The sequence below is a fragment of the Toxorhynchites rutilus genome, chromosome 3 (assembly GCF_029784135.1).
Source record: "Toxorhynchites rutilus septentrionalis strain SRP chromosome 3, ASM2978413v1, whole genome shotgun sequence".
In the NCBI taxonomy this organism is placed as follows: domain Eukaryota; kingdom Metazoa; phylum Arthropoda; class Insecta; order Diptera; family Culicidae; genus Toxorhynchites; species Toxorhynchites rutilus.
The window spans coordinates 195,497,649-195,505,539 of record NC_073746.1 but is presented as its reverse complement, the minus strand read 5'-3'; the positions used below and the strand labels follow the sequence as shown (position 1 = coordinate 195,505,539).

The following is a 7,891-nucleotide window of genomic DNA, read 5'->3' as shown; positions in this document are numbered from 1 at the left end:
TAGGTTGAATTCTAAGTCTTCCAGTGGCATGGTTGAAAAACTCCAAAGGAGCGTTGATAAATCTATGGCGCGGAAGTAGTTTCTTTGTTAATTTCTGTTTCGATGTGTTTGGATAATTCGGTCAGAAACAAGCGGTTCAAATCATCGTCCCATATAAGGTTATCAACGATATATGCGAAAAGATGAGACAGCCCTCGGAAATCAAAACTTTTCCCATGGCTTTGTACAATATTTTTAGGGAATGAGTATGAATTAGGTTTACAATAAAAGGAATCAAGTAAAGTCAATCGTTCCTACCGTGTCTTTTCCATGATTTCTTCGGAACAAATCCGATTCATTTGGGACATTTCACCAATGTGACAAACAAGGCTAAATCACTTTCTTCAAAGTTACAAATTGTCAACCGGTCTAGAAACAATTCGGATTCAATAGCTAGCATATATTAGCAAAAAAACAGAATATTATTCACACTAGAGACAGTTGTTTCTAATTAGTTGTTTTTTTCATTTTGTCTTTTACAAGTACAGTCTATTTAATTTCCGTTGTGTTTCTTGAAATTGAAATTACTGTTGCTTCCTGTGGTGCTGTGGGTCAATGTATGAAAATAAAACATGTTTTTCGGTTGCTGAACTTTTCCCCTCACCTAAAAAAAATCAACAACCTGACTGTTCAATATCCTCATTGTCATATTCACTACCGTATCGTGTGTTCATGCCAGCATTAGACATGCGCTTGATTGTAGTAGATTTTGCTGTTGATATCCTTGTTCAAAGGGTCCAGCGCGAATGCCTCTGTGTATACTGCCTGTGTCTCTCTGAGTTTCCCGGTATTGAACAACTCGTTCCCCTTTTCCTCCTATTCCTTCAGTTCAGTCACGTCCGGTAGTCCTGCTTGTCGTATGACGTATCAAATGGCGGCTTCCTCGTTGAATTCATCCTCTCGACATTCCTTTTTCACGTCAGTGATTGAACCTATCTCATACTGCGAGAATTGGCCTAATAAATCTTCCAGATGAAGCTCATTTGTATCCAGAATGCGCAATTCCGTTAGAAACGTCATCGTGATGGTTATGTATTCTATAAAAAGACCTCTGAGCGTCGCAATGTTGCCCTTTTTGACTTGGGCCAATCCGAGAATGAAGTTGAGTACATAATCCAGCCGATTCCTATAATTCGCAGATGCTGCTTGTTGTGAAAAAAGTCAGTTCCTAAAAAGCCAAATTCGTGGATCGAAATTATCACGAAATCGCTTCCGGAACATGTACGGCATCATCTTACCTCTGGTATTGGAAATGAAAGCTCCTCCAACAGTTCGATCAGTTTAGCACCGTGTTTTTGTCATGTTCATTTAGGATAGTTATCTGTTTCACGGTCTTGGGTTGCAAACACGTCCGATAATCGTGCAGAAGGCGTTCCAGCCTAAATATCGTCATTATTCCACTTTGACCGCCGATGTACTTGACCGAAATTCAAAACAAAACAAAAGTGTAAAAATGTGAACATCTGTCATCGATGTCGATAAATCAGTATGTCCAGATAAATCTAGTACACAGAAATACGGCCGTAAATCAGAATAGCTATTCCTTTGACGACGTATCGTATCCGACGAATGAATATACGGATACGGCCGTAAATGAGAATAAGGGTGATAGTTTTCTCCTTTTTTCCAAAAATATTTTTTTTCATATCTTTTGAACTACTAAACCGATTCAGATGATCGACATATCAAATTGGCCAGTTAGCCAGTTTTTTTTTAAATACTATACTTGCAAAAAAAAAAATAATTTTGTTTTCTTGATTATTGATCGTAATTGTTCTTTATAGTTTTCATTCAAGGGCGCTATGTTTTTTATATTTTTTCTCGAAAGCTGAGGATTTTTAGATAACATATCCAAAAATGTGTTCTTCGTTTTTAAATTATGATTTTTCAAAATTAACCGATGGTTCAAAAAATCATTTTTCTCCTTTTTTCCAAAAAGGCCTTTTTTTCAAAATTCATAACTTTTGATCTACTAAATCGATTCATATAATCGACATAGTTAATTTAAGTCAATAATTTCACACTTGACTAGCTAGCTAATTTACTTCAATTTGATGTATCGATCATCTGAATCGGCTTAATGGTTCAAAAGTTATGAGTTTTTGATAAAAGCCATTTTGGGAAAAAGTGAAAAAATCGAATCACCCAAAAATAATAATACAGGTTCAATGTTTTACCATAACAAAAACAAGCTACCAATTTTCCAAAAATCTGAAAACCACTATATCAGTTTGGCATGGAATGGCTGAAGTAATACTGCAATAGTTCACAAATTTCAAAGTTCGCGTTTTTCTTGTTGTTTTTCATGTCTTTTAGTGTGGCCATAATAATAATTAGAATTACTGCATTTGGATTGATGCTAGAAAATATCATTAACTTCCTTGAATAGTGGGTGTGATATAATTCATTTTATATATGTATATATATTAATAAATGTTTTCAAATGTTTGTCAAACAAACTGCGAAACTAAATACTTTTATACTGTGCCTTCATTTTTTGAGTTTAACGTTCAAAGACCCTTCAATAAAAATGGCATTGGAACAACAGAGTAAAACTGACATACAATTATGACAGATGATTGCGGAGTTCGGGTTGAGCGATGATGCAGACTAGACGTGCCCGTTTACGCTCTTTGTTTGCGTTCCAAGTATTAGGGCGATTACACATTATCCGGTTTCAGCCGGACCGGTTTCAAAAAGCGCCGCTGGGTTTGGAAGGATAACCGGATAACAATGTGAGAGAGACCTCGCGCTACACAAAACAAGGCTAAATCACTTTCTTCAAAGTTACAAATTGTCAACCGGTCAAGAAACAATTCGGATTCAATAGCTAGCATATATTTATTAGCAAAAAAACAGAATATTATTCACACTAGAGACAGTTGTTTCTAATTAGTTGTTTTTTTCATTTTGTCTTTTACAAGTACAGTCTATTTAATTTCCGTTGTGTTTCTTGAAATTGAAATTACTGTTGCTTCCTCCGAAGCCTCCACCAAAACTTGTACCTGCTCCTTGGAATTGGAAGAACTTTCGGAACATGTGCTGTGGGTCAATGTATGAAAATAAAACATGTTTTTCGGTTGCTGAACTTTTCCCCTCACCTAAAAAAAATCAACAACCTGACTGTTCAATATCCTCATTGTCATATTCACTACCGTATCGTGTTTTCATGCCAGCATTAGACATGCGCTTGATTGTAGTAGATTTTGCTGTTGATATCCTTGTTCAAAGGGTCCAGCGCGAATGCCTCTGTGTATACTGCCTGTGTCTCTCTGAGTTTCCCGGTATTGAACAACTCGTTCCCCTTTTCCTCCTATTCCTTCAGTTCAGTCACGTCCGGTAGTCCTGCTTGTCGTATGACGTATCAAATGGCGGCTTCCTCGTTGAATTCATCCTCTCGACATTCCTTTTTCACGTCAGTGATTGAACCTATCTCATACTGCGAGAATTGGCCTAATAAATCTTCCAGATGAAGCTCATTTGTATCCAGAATGCGCAATTCCGTTAGAAACGTCATCGTGATGGTTATGTATTCTATAAAAAGACCTCTGAGCGTCGCAATGTTGCCCTTTTTGACTTGGGCCAATCCGAGAATGAAGTTGAGTACATAATCCAGCCGATTCCTATAATTCGCAGATGCTGCTTGTTGTGAAAAAAGTCAGTTCCTAAAAAGCCAAATTCGTGGATCGAAATTATCACGAAATCGCTTCCGGAACATGTACGGCATCATCTTACCTCTGGTATTGGAAATGAAAGCTCCTCCAACAGTTCGATCAGTTTAGCACCGTGTTTTTGTCATGTTCATTTAGGATAGTTATCTGTTTCACGGTCTTGGGCTGCAAACACGTCCGATAATCGTGCAGAAGGCGTTCCAGCCTAAATATCGTCATTATTCCACTTTGACCGCCGATGTACTTGACCGAAATTCAAAACAAAACAAAAGTGTAAAAATGTGAACATCTGTCATCGATGTCGATAAATCAGTATGTCCAGATAAATCTAGTACACAGAAATACGGCCGTAAATCAGAATAGCTATTCCTTTGACGACGTATCGTATCCGACGAATGAATATACGGATACGGCCGTAAATGAGAATAAGGGTGATAGTTTTCTCCTTTTTTCCAAAAATATTTTTTTTCATATCTTTTGAACTACTAAACCGATTCAGATGATCGACATATCAAATTGGCCAGTTAGCCAGTTTTTTTAAATACTATACTTGCAAAAAAAAAATAATCTTGTTTTCTTGATTATTGATCGTAATTGTTCTTTATAGTTTTCATTCAAGGGCGCTATGTTTTTTATATTTTTTCTCGAAAGCTGAGGATTTTTTAGATAACATATCCAAAAATGTGTTCTTCGTTTTTAAATTATGATTTTTCAAAATTAACCGATGGTTCAAAAAATCATTTTTCTCTTTTTTTCCAAAAAGGCCTTTTTTTCAAAATTCATAACTTTTGATCTACTAAATCGATTCATATAATCGACATAGTTAATTTAAGTCAATAATTTCACACTTGACTAGCTAGCTAATTTACTTCAATTTGATGTATCGATCATCTGAATCGGCTTAATGGTTCAAAAGTTATGAGTTTTTGATAAAAGCCATTTTGGGAAAAAGTGAAAAAATCGAATCACCCAAAAATAATAATACAGGTTCAATGTTTTACCATAACAAAAACAAGCTACCAATTTTCCAAAAATCTGAAAACCACTATATCAGTTTGGCATGGAATGGCTGAAGTAATACTGCAATAGTTCACAAATTTCAAAGTTCGCGTTTTTCTTGTTGTTTTTCATGTCTTTTAGTGTGGCCATAATAATAATTAGAATTACTGCATTTGGATTGATGCTAGAAAATATCATTAACTTCCTTGAATAGTGGGTGTGATATAATTCACTTTATATATGTATATATATTAATAAATGTTTTCAAATGTTTGTCAAACAAACTGCGAAACTAAATACTTTTATACTGTGCCTTCATTTTTTGAGTTTAACGTTCAAAGACCCTTCAATAAAAATGGCATTGGAACAACAGAGTAAAACTGACATACAATTATGACAGATGATTGCGGAGTTCGGGTTGAGCGATGATGCAGACTAGACGTGCCCGTTTACGCTCTTTGTTTGCGTTCCAAGTATTAGGGCGATTACACATTATCCGGTTTCAAAAAGCGCCGCTGGGTTTGGACGGATAACCGGATAACAATGTGAGAGAGACCTCGCGCTACACAAAACCGTACATCTTTCACATACACATACATGCATTCATTTATATAGCGGAATGACAGATAAACATTGCTGCAAATATCCGCGATGACGGCGGAATGGTGAATGGTCTGGATACGACATTAGTTTGTATTTAAGACGTTTGTATGAGGCAAACTATCATCCGCTCGTGGATAATCGGGGTTCCACTATGAAAAATATTGAAACCACATCTGCTGCGGCAACTACGAGCCTTCTCGTATTTGCGTCCCTTGGAGAAGACGGCCGAATGTTGGAGTGTGGCACACCAGGACATTACGCGCACCCTGCATCACGACGGTGTTCTTACGCCCACTTCAGTATACGCTTACGAGCATTTTCCGTAATTCGCACAGCACACACACACACGTTTATCTTGGCCACATATGGTTCTACAACAGTTCCCACAACAGCGGTAATGTAAATTTGTAATGATAAAAATGAAAAACTTACTGGACAAAACACATAGGTGTCATGAACAGTATTACAAAAAATAACTTTGGTCCAAACACACACAAATAGCATAATTTATTTCACACGCGATTGAGCCTTACAAATAAATTAATTGAAAAAACAGGAAGTGGGTTATATGTATGGTATAACCGCAAGGGTGACGTAGGACTATCGTTGATTTAGAGATCATTTGTTTGAAGTTGAATCTAAATCCATTCTGAATGAATGAATAAATGAATATTTGGGGTACTTCGAAAACGAGAGCGTTACGTTGGAGGCACAAGGTTTTATGCATCCAATATAGGATGCGAAAAACCTTGTTCTGAAGAATAATCTTCAGAAGCTAACCTACTAACTGTACTTTATTGACACAAATCACAAACCCAAATGTATTATATGGATATTTTATGGATAAAAAACATTAAAATAAACTCTTTCGCTTGAATGTAATTTTCAATTCCAAGGGGAACTGGCAGATTATTTTCCAGCAACGATTAGATATTTCCACATTTTCCTCGATACTGGAAGCCCACCAGTGGTTAATACTAACTCGATAACCACCTGTTAATAGTACTTGATTGAAAAATATTTGGTCACAGTGTTACATGGATAGAAAACATTCAAATAAACTCTTTCACATGAATGTATTTTTGAATTCCCAGAGGAACTGGCAGATTATTTTCCAGCAATGATTAGATCTTTCCGGAACTTTCTCGATGCTGAATGGCATCCAAACGGCAAGAATTCTGCGCTTGTATGTGTCGATCCTTCGCCGTCCACCTCCTCCAGCACGTTAGGCAACGATGTTGTCTTGTCGATGTCCTCACGAAAAATGAATGTGTCTCACCACCAGAATATCGCTTAAGTATGCTTTTTGTGTGTGATTGAATCGAGAGAAGGTGTGGTTTACGATGGCAATTTGGAAGGCAAACTAGAGGGGAATGAACTCTCTGAGCTCGGAACTTTCGGCGACTGAGCAATAATCGATTGCGGGCGCATACAATATTGGATACGGAAATATCCTACTGATGGGGAAGAATAATCTTCAGAAGCTATCCTGTTAATTGCGATTGATTGAAAAATCACAAAACCAAATGTATTTGGTCACAGTGTTACATGGATAGAAAACATTAAAATAAACTCTTTCACATGAATGTATTTTTAAATTCCCAGAGGAACTGGCAGATTATTTTCAGTAACGATCAGATATTTCCACATTTTCCTCGATACTGGAAGCCCACCAGTGGATAATGCTAATTCAATAACCATCTGTTAATAGCACTTGCTTGAAACATATTTGGTCACAGTGTTACATGGATAGAAAACATTCAAAAAAACTCTTTCACATGAATGTATTTTTAAATTCCAAGAGGAACTAGCAGATTATTTTCCAGAAATGATTAGATCTTTCCGGAACTTTCTCAATGCTGAATGGCATCCAAACGGAAATAATTCCGCGCGTGTATGTGTGTGTAGCTTCCCGGGGAACCGTTTGTGGCATCACTCTCCTCCTGATGGATTCCCTTCTGGCCTAAGGTGCACAAACAGGCTCTTGGTGACACCGTTCATCCGCGCTTTCATGATAAACGAAGAGCTTCACCACAACAGCGACAACATGCTCCAATCGCTGTTCAATTAGAACTGAGTGGATTTCCGAGCGGCGCTCGCTTATATACCGATTGGTGATTTCAATAGCCTGTTGACGTAGGGCTACGTCTAACCGGAAGATATAGGGGGTGAAATGGAAATCTAGGCACTGAACAAGTAGGAAAAAATGCAAGATTTGGAACGCTTATAACTCGAGCATTTCTCAATAGATCGCAAAGGTTTTTGCATCAATTAATAGGAAATATATCTACGCATCTATCATAACGAATAACATTTCATTTTTCTTGAGATAAATAATTGAATAATTGTGAAATATCAAGCATTGTCCAAATGCACTATGTGCCCATTTTTGATTGGTCCATTTTGTGCTCCTCAAATCGTACCGACCAAAACGGGCAACCAGAGCAGCAGCGAAATAGAATGAAGCACGATTGGAAAGGAAAAAGAAAAAAATTAACGAAACATTGGTCGCAGTCTCACACATGCGTAATTCTCTACCAGCCAGTCAGCTTAAAAATCCCCGCCCCGCTGCCGTAACG

The 7,891-nt window shown here is 37.2% G+C and overlaps 2 long non-coding RNA genes across 2 annotated transcripts; both read right to left on the bottom strand.

The window, feature by feature from the left end:
• Nucleotides 1-461: 461 nt before the first annotated feature.
• On the bottom strand, nucleotides 462-1,644 carry LOC129779541 (uncharacterized). The gene is made up of 2 exons (XR_008743694.1): nucleotides 1,278-1,644; nucleotides 462-1,207 (listed from the first exon to the last, which is right to left on the bottom strand). It is a non-coding gene; the product is annotated as an uncharacterized LOC129779541 (long non-coding RNA).
• A 1,306-nt stretch (nucleotides 1,645-2,950) lies between these two features.
• LOC129779543 (uncharacterized) lies at nucleotides 2,951-4,141 on the bottom strand. The gene is made up of 3 exons (XR_008743696.1): nucleotides 3,775-4,141; nucleotides 3,141-3,704; nucleotides 2,951-3,081 (listed from the first exon to the last, which is right to left on the bottom strand). It is a non-coding gene; the product is annotated as an uncharacterized LOC129779543 (long non-coding RNA).
• Nucleotides 4,142-7,891: the final 3,750 nt, after the last annotated feature.